This window comes from Crocuta crocuta, unplaced genomic scaffold (assembly GCF_008692635.1).
Source record: "Crocuta crocuta isolate KB4526 unplaced genomic scaffold, BGI_CrCroc_1.0 scaffold312, whole genome shotgun sequence".
NCBI classification, from domain to species: Eukaryota; Metazoa; Chordata; class Mammalia; order Carnivora; family Hyaenidae; genus Crocuta; species Crocuta crocuta.
Window position 1 is genome coordinate 715,760 of NW_027527378.1, and position 11,964 is coordinate 727,723.

The following is an 11,964-nucleotide window of genomic DNA, read 5'->3' on the forward strand; positions in this document are numbered from 1 at the left end:
CAAAATGTTGAAGAGCATGATTTTTTTTTTTGTGCTTTCTTCCCCATTTTTCTTTTTCTACAGCTCCCATTTCTGAGCCTTTTAATGATTCAAGTTTCCCCCAAAACTTTCAACACTCTTAGAATTGGTCAGTTTATCAACATTATTTTCTGGTAGTTCTCAATGATATTTCTGAGCCAGCAGAAAGATCTCAAAGATATTTTTTGAGACCATGAGATCGACTCTACATTTTAATCTCACAGAGGTAGTGCGGTATGAATGCCATGCTACGGAGGCTGGAGTTTACTTTTTATAAAGCAGTGCAAATGAGTGAGTTCTGGAATCTACTAATGTACAACATGGTGACTCCAGATAACAATACTGTATTGTATACTTGAAGTTTGCTAAAAGGGTAGATCCTAACTGTACACACACACACACACACACACACACACACACACACACACCCCAAAACAAAGGTAACTATGTGAGGTGGTACATGTTAGCTAGCTTGAATGTGGTGATTACTTCACAGTGTATTCTTAGATCAAAACAGAGCGCCTGGTGGCTCATTCCTATAAGTGTCCAACTCTTGATTTTGGCTCTGGTCATGATCCCAGGGTTGTGGGATTGAGCCCCACATCAGGCTCAGCACAAAGCGTGGAGCCTGCTTGGTATTCTCTCTCTTTCTCTTTCTCTCTCTCTCTCTCTCTCTCTCCCCCTCTGCTCCTCTCCCCTGCTCACGTTCTCTCTCTCAAAACAAAAACCACAGCAAATTGTGCACCTTAAATATATACAAGTCCTATTTGTCAATTATACTTCAATAAAGTTGAGAAAGGGGGAAAAGTAGATACAAAGTTTTTAAAAGAATGGACTAGTAAATCTTGAGTGGTAGGGACGGTCTCAGCGGCAGGTACCGGCATCTAGATGAAATGTAAAGCCATGAGACTGGTGGCGTCATCTCAGAAGAGTCCGCAAGGAAAAGCAGTCCCAGGGCCCTGGAGGAACATGAACCTCTCTAGGTTGTGCAGAGCAGGAGTCAGAAATGAAGACTTAGAATAAGTTACGAGCAAGAGTAGGAAAGTATAGTACAAGAGAGTGTACAACGGAAGCCAAGAGGAGAAAAGCGTTCACAGAATTAAGGAGTGACTGACTGTCAAATGCTGCCGCACGGTAAGTCAAATAAGTGACAGCTGCTGTGCTTGGCAAGGGCTCCATTTGGCAGTGTGAAGTTCATTGAGAACTGACAAGAGCCTCAGGACAGGACCCAGACTGGACAGGGGAAGAATGTGGGGGTGATTAACAATGTGGGGTGATTAAATATATGTGGTCTTTTAAGAGGCTTCTCTGAGAAGGGGTGACTAGTAATGTGGGGGCGACAGGATGTGGGACCAGTGGAGATATTATGTCTCAGAGCATGACTGTAAGCTAATGAAAATGATCCAGAAAAGAGAGAGGGGTCCACTGAAGCAGGAGAGAAAGAGGGAAACAGAATTAAAAATTACGTTCTTCGGGGCGCCTGGGTGGCTAAGTTGGTTAAGCGTCCGACGTCAGCTCAGGTCATGATCTCACCGTTCGTGGGTTCCAGCCCCGCATCGGGCTCTGTGGGGACAGCTCAGAGCCTGGAGCCTGTTTCAGGTTATGTGTCTCCCTTGCTCTCTGACCCTCCCCTGCTCACGCTGTCTCTGTCTCTCTCCCTCTCAGAAATAAATAAAACATTTAAAAAATTTTTTAAAAAGAATTATGTTCTTCACAACATGAGAACAAAAAGCATTAAGTACAGTAATGAATTACAAACCACTGAAAAAATAGGGATTCATGAGTCCATGCTGATGTGGAGAACAAAGGCAAAAGGAAAACATTAAATTTCCTTACAGCTTACAGCCCACTGACAAGTGCTTGTGGAAGGCAGAGTGACCTTCCTCTAAGAACTCAACCGCCTCCATGCTGATACTTGGCTAAGGGCAAAAGGCAATCTTAGCTTAATGTTACCCTGACCTCCGCAACTCTGTAAGTCTCTTTTAACATAGAAAAATTCCTCTGGAAACTTCCTTTATCTCCACCCCCCAAATACATGTTAGCAGGCCTCCTCCAAGCATATGACCACTGATATACAGAAGGGTCTCATGACTAAGGTTTTATTAGACAGAAGTAAATGACCTTTTCCTAACAGCTAGCCCCCTCAAGGTCCTGGAAACCTTGCTTCCAAAATTATTTAGAGACTTAAAATCTTCCTAACTCCCTCCCAACCTGAAGGTACATCATCAGTCACCCCCACACCCCCAGTGCAGCTCTTTCTGCCCACGGGTCTTGTCCCCGTGCTTTAATAAAACCATCTTTTGGCACCGAAGACATCTCAAGAATTCTTTCCTGGTCGTCAGCTCTGAACCCCAACATTCTCACATCACGTATCAATAATAAAGACAAGAACAAATAAATATATAGAGAAGGAAGGATTCTTGGTGAGGGCCAACTGGTAAATGTGGAGGGAATATCAGAATTGGAAAATCATTACCTTCAACCATCGTATTAAAGATTGGATCAGGCAAAAATCACCACCGAATGCTAAATCTAGAGAGAAATACTGATGACGAGCAGGCTATCTGTGTCTTCTTCCAGAATACTCGTTAGGAAGGAAGAAACCAGTAACCACACAGCGGAGAAATTAGACAACACCTTGACCAGGTGATGAAAATTCCCATTGCCAATGAGGAAGAGATAAACGTCCAGACATGTGGGCCTCCAGATGTGATACCCTGAAGACATCATCATCTATGCAGTAGTGTGGCCCCAAATGCATAATCCATATCTAATTACAAGAAACATCAAACAAACCCAAATGATGAATATTCTCTTTAAAAGAGAGGGAGATGGTCTGTATTCATCCTAAATGCTAAAGCCAAGACGCATTTGCCACAGCAAAATTCGCCTCTTTGGCATAAGGATTATTTTAAACTGATTATTTCTAAGAAAAGCAGACTCCCCATTAGAAGTGACCCTTCTGTAAGAGATATTTACATGCATAAGAGAAATCTCCATCTGTAAGGGTGTCTTCCTCTCTACACCAGGCATGAGGCTAAATCTCTAAAACTCTCACGGAGAGAGAAGGCAGGACTTAAATTTGCATCACAACCCTACCGTTTATTGGGCTTTGCCAGGTAACCTCCTGGCATAACTGCTGCGCCACACACACCTTCTTTTGTCTTCAGTTGGAGATGACATTTAAGGTGGTGGCTTGGGCCATTTTGGGGAGTGACTCAGTTGTCCTAGGTCTGTCCCATGTACACAGGATGTACATATGTTATTAAATTTCTTTTTCTCTTGTTAATCTGTCTTTGTCTTAATTTTTTAAATGTTTATTTTTTGAGAGAGAGTGTGAGTAGAGGAGAGGCTGAGAAAGAGGGAGACACAGAATTTGAAGCAGGCTCCAGGCTCTGAGCTGTCAGCACAGGGCCTGGAAGCGGGCTAGAACCCTTCAACCATGAGATCATGACCTGAGCAAAGTCGGACGCTTAACCGACTAAGCCACCCCGGCACCTCATTAATCTGTCTTTTATCACAGGAGGAAAATTAGTTTTCCTTCCCCATACTGCCAATGTCATAAAAGACAAAGAAAGCTGTGGGAATGTTCCAGGCTAAAGGAGGCTAAGAGACCTGACAACTAAATGTCAACAATCTAGAGGAAATCCTGGGCTCGAAGGAAAAAATGCTGTAAAGGATGCTATTAGGTCTACTGTCAAACTTGGACCACAAACAGCAGATTAGGTAAAACAAACAAATACAAATAGCAGATTAGGTAACAGTATAATATCAATGTTAAATTGGCTGAAGTTGACAATAGTACTGCGGTTACGTACAAGAATGAGAATATCCTTAGGAAATCCACACTGAAGCACTGAGGAGTAAAGGCTATGATGCACGATACACGGCACATCCGCAAAAGGTTCAGACAAATGAGCTGCACGTGCAAGAGTGCAGATGACAAAGCAAATGGGATAAAATGTTAACAATAGAGGAATATGGACAAAGGTTATATGGCTGTTGTTTGTACTAGTTTTATTTCTGCAACTTATTTATAAAGTTTGAGGGGCATCTGGATGGCTCAGTCGGCTAAGTGTCCGACTTCACCTCAGGTCATGATCTCACAGTTAGTGAGTTTGAGCCTCGCATGGGGCTCTGTGCGGAAAGCTCGAAGCCTGGAGCCTGCTTTGGATTGTGTCTTCTTCTCTCTCTGCCCCTCCCCCACCTGTAATCTGTCTCTGTCTCTCAAAAATAAATAAATGTAAAAAAAAATTTTTTTAGAGTTTGAAATGATTGCCAAATAAAAAGCTTTTATTTATTTACTTTTTAAATTAGGCTCCCCACCTAACATAGGCTTGAACTCACAACCCGAGGTTAAGAGTCACATACTCTACCAACTGAGCCAGCCAGGTGCCCCTCCAAATAAAAAGCTATTTAAAAGGAGGGGGGAGAAAGAATATGTTCTCGAGGAGGCAAAGAGGTTAAGAGGTCCAGAACCCAGAAAAGCAGCCAGGCTTTGACATACTGGGAACATTTCATTCCGTTTCACAGCACAGTGGGGGTGACGAGGAATCATAAGGCAAGCTGGCACCCCACAAACATCCCTGCCCCTAGTGAGATATGTGTGATATTCCTCAGGCACTCCTGACTACCCAAGAACAAAGGAAAGAACAGAAAACAAATGGCTAACTGACAGAGATCACAGTTATGCAGGACATGAGTCTCCATCAGCTTACAAATATCTTAGTAAATTACAAGAAAAAGGCAGTCTTATCAATAGCCTAATCTCCAGAGCCCTATTGACTCAGTTTCCTGGCGCCCCAACATCACCCCCCTCCACAGCGACGTGGGGAACTAAGGCAAGTAAGGAATGGCAGGTAAAATTAAATTTCCCTATAACCTGCAGCCCACTGACAAATACTTGAGGCAAATACAGAGTGTAACATTTCTCCAGGAAGCCCCTACTATCATAATGTTGATGCCTCATTAAAGGAAAAGCAACCTTAGCTTGACAATAGCAAGGCCACAGGCATCTTCAGCATATGAAAATCCCTTTGGAAACTGACTCCTGTCTTTACCTCCCCCAGCTCCTCGGCAGGTAATCAGTCACTCTTCACAACCCCAGGGCATTTCTTCTCACCCACTGGTCATGTCCCTGTTTTTTAATAAAATCACCTTTTTCGCACCAAAGACATCTCAAGAACTCTTTCTTGGCTATCAGCTCTGAACCCCCCTCACTCCAAAACCCCACAGGGAGCACCAGAAGCATTTAGTGTTTGCACAAACATGGGCATGTTGGGAATTTGGGTGGTGAGAATCCAAGGCTTTGGGGGCTCCCGTCTAAAGAGCCAGCAGCTGATGCAGGAGGGGCAGAAAAAATAAAAGAAGGTGTCAAATTGCTGTTTTGGAGAAGAGAAGAGGGAAAAGCTATTACACAAAGCAAGGTAGGCTTGCTAGGCAATGCTGAGTGTCCACTTGAAGTTTATCAAGGTCAAGCCCAGGACCTAGATACCAGTATTTATTCTGAAAACTCCCTGAGTGATTTGAATGGGCAGCCAGCTAAGGCAAGGTTTCTCAAGCTTAATACTATGGACTTTGGAGCCAGATAATCCTTTGTTGCGGAGTAGGTGTGGAGGGGTCCTGTGCATTACAAGACCCTGGCCTCTACCCACCAGACATCAGTAGCACCCCCACCTCTGCCAGTCACGACAACCAAAAAGGTCTCCAGACATTGCCGAATGTCCCCAGGGGGAAAAAAATCGTCCCTGGTTGAGAACCACTCTGCAAGGGAATAAAGGCCATAAACACTCCACGTTTATAAAGCTTGGGAAGTGTGTAAGATCCTTGTTACCATGAGCACTGTGGGTAAGAAAGAACACAGGCTCTGAAATCAGATGGTCTGCGTTCAAACCTTAGATCCACTACTTACCTTTTGTAGGACCTTAGATAAGTTAGTTACTTAACCTCTCTGTGCCTCAGTTTCCTCATCTATAAAATAATGATAGTACCTGCCTCAAGAAGTTGGAAGGATTACATGAGTCAATATATGTAAAGCAGTAAGACCAGTGCCTGCTGATTAAATATTAGCCACTAGCTATCACTATTATCACAGAATCAGAAATGTGGTAGATACCAGATGCCTCCTTGATTAATGAACTGCTTACATTAAGATATACTCCATCCTTAACCAATAGAAATTTCCACACTAAAACGGAACAGAAAGGCAGAATATATTGAATCTTTTATTTATTTTTTTAAACTTACATTCAAGTTAGTGAGCATATAATGCAATAATGATGTCCGGAGTCCAGTGATTCATCCCCTACATAAAACACCCCGTGCACATCCCAACAAGTGTCTTCCTTAATGCCCCCTGCCCATTTGGCCCATCCCCTCGCCCTAACCCCGCCCAGCAACCATCAGATTGTTCTCGATATTTCAGGGTCTCTTATGTTTTGTCCCCCTCCCTGTTTTTATACTATTTCTGCTCCCCTTCCCTTATGTTCATCTGTTTTGTATCTTAAATGCCACATATGAGTGAAGTCATATGATGTTTGTCTTTCTCTAATTTCGCATAACATAACAGAGTACACTGAATTTCTCTTAGGATTAGTGTTCTGATTTTTTCTAGATTCTAGGCACACTCATTCATCCAAGTGACAAGCATTTATGGAGCACTTACTACATCCCACTGTTCTAGGTACCGAGACTACAACAGGGAGCAAGATACACCCTTGCTCTCTCTTGGAACTTCCATTCTAGCAGGGAAAAGAAGACATGGAAGCAGTAAACAAAAAATTAAATGACATAATTGCACGTAACAGTTGTTACAAAGAAAACAAAAGTGGGATGAGGGGATGGACAGTCACAGAGGTTAGGAGGGAATGCTCTTTTGGAATGCCGGACAGAGAAGACTCAAACAAGGCAACAAGTTATGTGACTATCTGATGAAATGGTGCACAGCAAATGCAAAGGCTGGAAGGCAGGCAAATGTTTGGGCGTGTGTATTTGGGGAAAGTGTGACAATAGGGGGTAAGTGTGAGAATGGGGTAAAGGCCACAGAGGACCTTAGAGGCTATGGTGAGGAACCAGGGTCTTGCTCTCAGTGTGACAGAAGTTATCAGAGGGTTTTGGGCAGTGGGTTTACAAGAGTGCATTTACCGGCTATTCTACGGGGTCAAGGGTGGATGCTGGCTTAGAGGCTACACAGTAATTCAAGAGAGAAATGTGGGTAGCTAAGCTTATCTCAGGGTATTATAACTGAACTCACTTTGCATCATAGCAGGATCTGATACGAAATGAATCTGTGTGGGACACAGTTCAGCAGTCTGGGAAGCTTAGGAACTAAATGAACAGCTTTATGAAAGAATGGTTGAATCCACATGGTGTAACGATCATCATTTTTAATGAAATAGAATAGATGGAAGAAAACTGAAAATATAAAAATACATTGCACAGGGGCGCCTGGGTGGCTCAGTTGGTTAAGCCTCTGACTTCGACTCTGGTCATGATCTCACGGTTTGTGGGTTCGAGCCCCACGTCGGTTCTGTGCTGACAGCTCAGAGCCCGGAGCCTGCTTTGGATTCTATGTCACTCTCTCTCTCTCTCTGCCCCTCCCCTGCTCATGCTCATGCTCATGCTCTGTCTGTCTCTCTCTCTCTCTCTCTCAAGAATAAATAAACATTAAAAAAATTTTTTTAAAAAAGAATACATTGCACAAAGGAAAAATGCATACTTTGTGAGATTCTATTTCAATCATATATACATATGTTCATACTAGGTTGAGACATACTTCTCACTATGGATGGCGGGCAGGAAAGTTTGAAAAACACTACAAAAACATCTTATTTATACATAAGTAGGTTATAAGCTGTCCCTTTATTTTTTCCCTTTCTTACTGTGCCTGGAATCCCTCCAAATCAAGATATTATANCTTCTCTTCCAGGGAGATCAAAATATGACCCTCCATAGCTGGGAAGAGTGACTCACCTCTAAACCGTTAGGCTTTTTCAATGGAAAAAAAAAGAATCTAAGCAGAACAAGAAATTTTCAAATTAAGCTTTAGACGTTTAGAAGCTAAAAATGGAAAGAAACCTCCTGAAGGTAGTAAGAATAACTACCCGAACTCTACAGCAAGCAGTAGTAGTAAAGTATTAGAACCATTCCCACCCAAATCAGATACTCCTTAATGGTGCCCTAGCGGGAAGCCCAGCCACTAAGGTAAGCAAATAAAACGAGGGGAAATATTCAAGGTTAAGAGAAGGGGGACGGGAATCCCTATATTATTTCATTTCCAGACAGTCTGATTANTGGTATTGGAACTGACTATCTATATGGACAAACCTTGACCCATACAAAAATTAACTGAAACGAAGTCATATATCTACATATAAATAATAAAACTATAAAACGTCTAGAAGAAAGCACAGTAGAAAACCTTGGTAAACATGAGGGAGACAGAGATTTATCAGACAGGTTACCAAAACTGCCATCTATAGAAGGGAAAAAGACTGATTAGTTGGACTTTATCAAAAAAAAATTTTTTTCATATTTGTTATTTATTTCTAGGAGAGAGAGAGAGACAGCGTGAGCAGGGGAGGGTCAGAGAGAGAGGGAGACACAGACTCTGAAATAGGCTCCAGGCTCTGAGCTGGCGGTCAGCACAGAGCCCGACGCGGGGCTCGAAGCCACGAACCGCGAGATCATGACCTAAGCGAAAGTCAGACGCTTAACCGACTAAGCCACCCAGGTGCCCCTAGACTTTATCAAAATTTAAAACTTCCGCTCTTCAAAGAAAAATCATTAATGCCACTTATATGATGTAGAAGTCAAAATAAAAGAGTCAAAGTCATAGAAACAGACGGTAGAATGGCGGTTGCCAGGGGCTGGGGCCAGGGGAACTAGGGTGTTGCTGTTCAGCGGGCACAAAGCTTCAGCTGTACACGAGTAAGTTCTAGAGATCTATCTGCTGTACAACCGAGGGTCTATAGTCCCCAGGACTAGACTGCACCCTTAAAAGTTTAAGAGAGTAGATCTCAAGTTAGGTGTTCTCAAACCACAATAAAAAGAAAATGACAAGGCAAGCCACAGATTAAAAGAAAATATTTGCAATACATATATCTGACTTGCATCCAGATACACAGTTCAATAAGACAACCAATACAATTTAGGAAAAGACGTTTCATAAAAGATACGCAAAGGACCAAAAGCGCACGAAAACTAGTCATTAGAGAAGTGCGAACTAAAACCACCAAGAGTTGCCACCACGAGCCCAGTAGAACGGCTAAAATAAGACAAACTGCCAATACCAAGTGCAAGCAAGCACACCAAGGAGCAGAACCTCTCCTACCCGGCCAGTGGCAGTGCACCGTGGGGTGGCCACATGGGGGAAGTTTGGCAGTTTCTTCTGAAGTTAAATTAACCACACAATTCAGCGGCAGTCCTACCTCGAGGTACTGACCTGAGTGAAAGGGAACACCATATTCACACAGGTAGCCGTATGTAAATGTTCATGGCAGCCCTAGTCATAACCACTGAAAGTCAGTGAAGGGATACACAAGCTGTGGAATATTACTCAGCAATACAAAGACCAAACTATCGATTCCCACAACAGTGATCTCAAATCTCAAATGCATTAGGTGAGGTGAAACAAGCCAGACTCAGGCGGCCACATCATGTATGAATCCGTTCGCAGGACCTTCTGGAAAAGTTCAATTTATAGCAACAGAAAACAAATCCGTGGTTGCCAGGGGCTGAATGCGGTCGTGGGGGTTGAATACAAAGGGTCCATAAGGAATTTTCTGGAGTGATGGAATTCGCCTCTATCTTTCTGATCTTGCTGTGGTGCTCATTACATGACTATAGGTATCTGTCAAAACTCACAGAACTGTACACAAAAAGGGTGGATATTATACATAAATTACACCTCAATTCCAAAAACATGAGATCAACTCAAGAATTAATTAGGTCGATCACAGAATCTTATTTGATTCAGAGAATTTATTTTATGGTAATTTTTACCAAATGTGTAGCCCATTTCTTAATGTCCAGTCCCCCCATCCCATACCATGTCCCCAAAATAAGTTCCATGTGGATTAAAGACCCACATATTTTAAAAACCATAAACATTTTAAAAGAATTTCTTTCCCTCTATCTTGCGGTAGGGAAGACCTTTCTCAGCAAGGCATAAAAACCAACCCGTAGGTTTTTACTAAAGGCAGAATCTCCTTCCTATCTCTGGAATTATTAACATCACAGAAAGACGTTCTCTGACCACCCTCCACCTTTTTTTTATTGGTGCTTCTCAGTGTAACAAGTATTTGAAAGGGACTTTGGCACTCTGAGGCAGCAAAATGGAAAAGTGTGTTTGTCAGTTTCTCGTGAGCAGTGAAAGCACCAGGAACCTACACAGTGATGTCCCTCTCTGAGTCCTAAACCTACACAGCGATGTCCCCCTCTGAGTCCCAAACCAGACTCAGGCCCACCACAAGCACACCAGAGCAGCTTCTTAACTAGCTCTCCCTACAGCTGAGCAAACTCACTTTCCCATTTATGCAAGGCTACTCGTGGTACCAGAAACACAGCAGCTCGACTTTCCCAGCCAGGCTTGCCAGTGAAATGCCATTTCTTGGACTTTTTCTCCCTCTGCTGAACAAAATCACATCCATAATTGAAGTGCAACTTTGTGTTCTTTTCTGTGTTTCCGACAATTTTTTTTCTAGAAAATTCACACATACCTGGAATCTGTGGGGTCTGGGCAAGATTTATGCACACAGAAAACACCCTACATTTCTTCAGTGTTTTTCAATAGCAGTATCTGCTCTATCCCCCCTTTAAGGAAAGTCACCTTGCAGGGATGTGGGAACGATGAAAGCAGAGGGAATGTGATCAGAGCCTGGCATCGCGCTGAGGCCCTGTAAAACAATATCCCTGAACAGCTACAAAATTTGGCCACTTTTTGTTTTCCAGCTTTGCATTTGAGCTGTAAAAGCAGCTCAGACCAAGCACAGCCCAGATCTTAACTAAGCAAAATCTCGAGACACTAAACAGGACTCCCCAAATCCTTTGGAAATAACACCTACTTTGTCACTTAATTTACAAATTATTATGACATCGAACTTAACTGCATTGTCTTTTAATAACTAAACTCTTAATAAATTATCATTAATAACGACAAAGCAATCACTATGGGCATACCATGTATAACTGAGGTTACACTCATAGGGTTAGCTCTTAAAATAGCCAAAGAGAAGCGGAGAAAGATGGAGGGAAGTGCAACACCTAGTTAGACTTTGGCTTAATAAACCTCCACTCTCCCATCACCCAACAGCTCGCAACCCTGATCAAAGAAATCGATTCCTTTTCTGTCTGTGGTGACTATTAGACAGGATCAGCTACATAATGTGTGGGGCCCAGTGTAAAATGAAAATGCGAAGCCCCCCGCTCAGCAATTACTAAGAATTTCAACAGCGACAGCAAAGCATGAAAACCAAACACAGGTTTCACACCCACGAAGCCAGCTCTACCAAGAGATAATGTATTTTGGCTAGTAAGCTGGTAAGAAAAGCAAAGCATTTCGCTTCTAAACGAGTAGCAGTCATTTCACGTGTGTGTCTGGGGTGGAACTGGAGTTGTAAAGTTTTACGACCTCGTCTCCCGATCTCTCCTTTCCTAAGGGTGAATTTCAGTCGGCTGGACCAAACGTACTCCTGCGGTGCCTAACGTATAAAATGTGGTCCACGAAGCCGCAGCATCAGCATCACGTGGGGGCTTGTTAGCAAGGAAGGCGGGCGGGCGGGCCCCACCGAGACCCACTGCATTTCAACAAGACTCCCAGGAGATCCGTGTGGACGGTGCTTACTAAGAAGTGTCACTATCGATGCGGCCACGGAAAACCTCTGCCGTCTGCCTCATCTGCGCTGGCAGAGCCCGGCGGCTCCCCTGCTCCTCACCTTATACACAATT

General features: G+C 43.1%; 1 protein-coding gene across 1 annotated transcript in view; it reads right to left on the reverse strand.

Annotated features, from left to right (window-relative positions):
* Positions 1–11,964, reverse strand: part of ADGRG2 (adhesion G protein-coupled receptor G2) — a 123,371-nt gene that overhangs the window by 107,992 nt on the left and 3,415 nt on the right. The window lies entirely within an intron of this gene.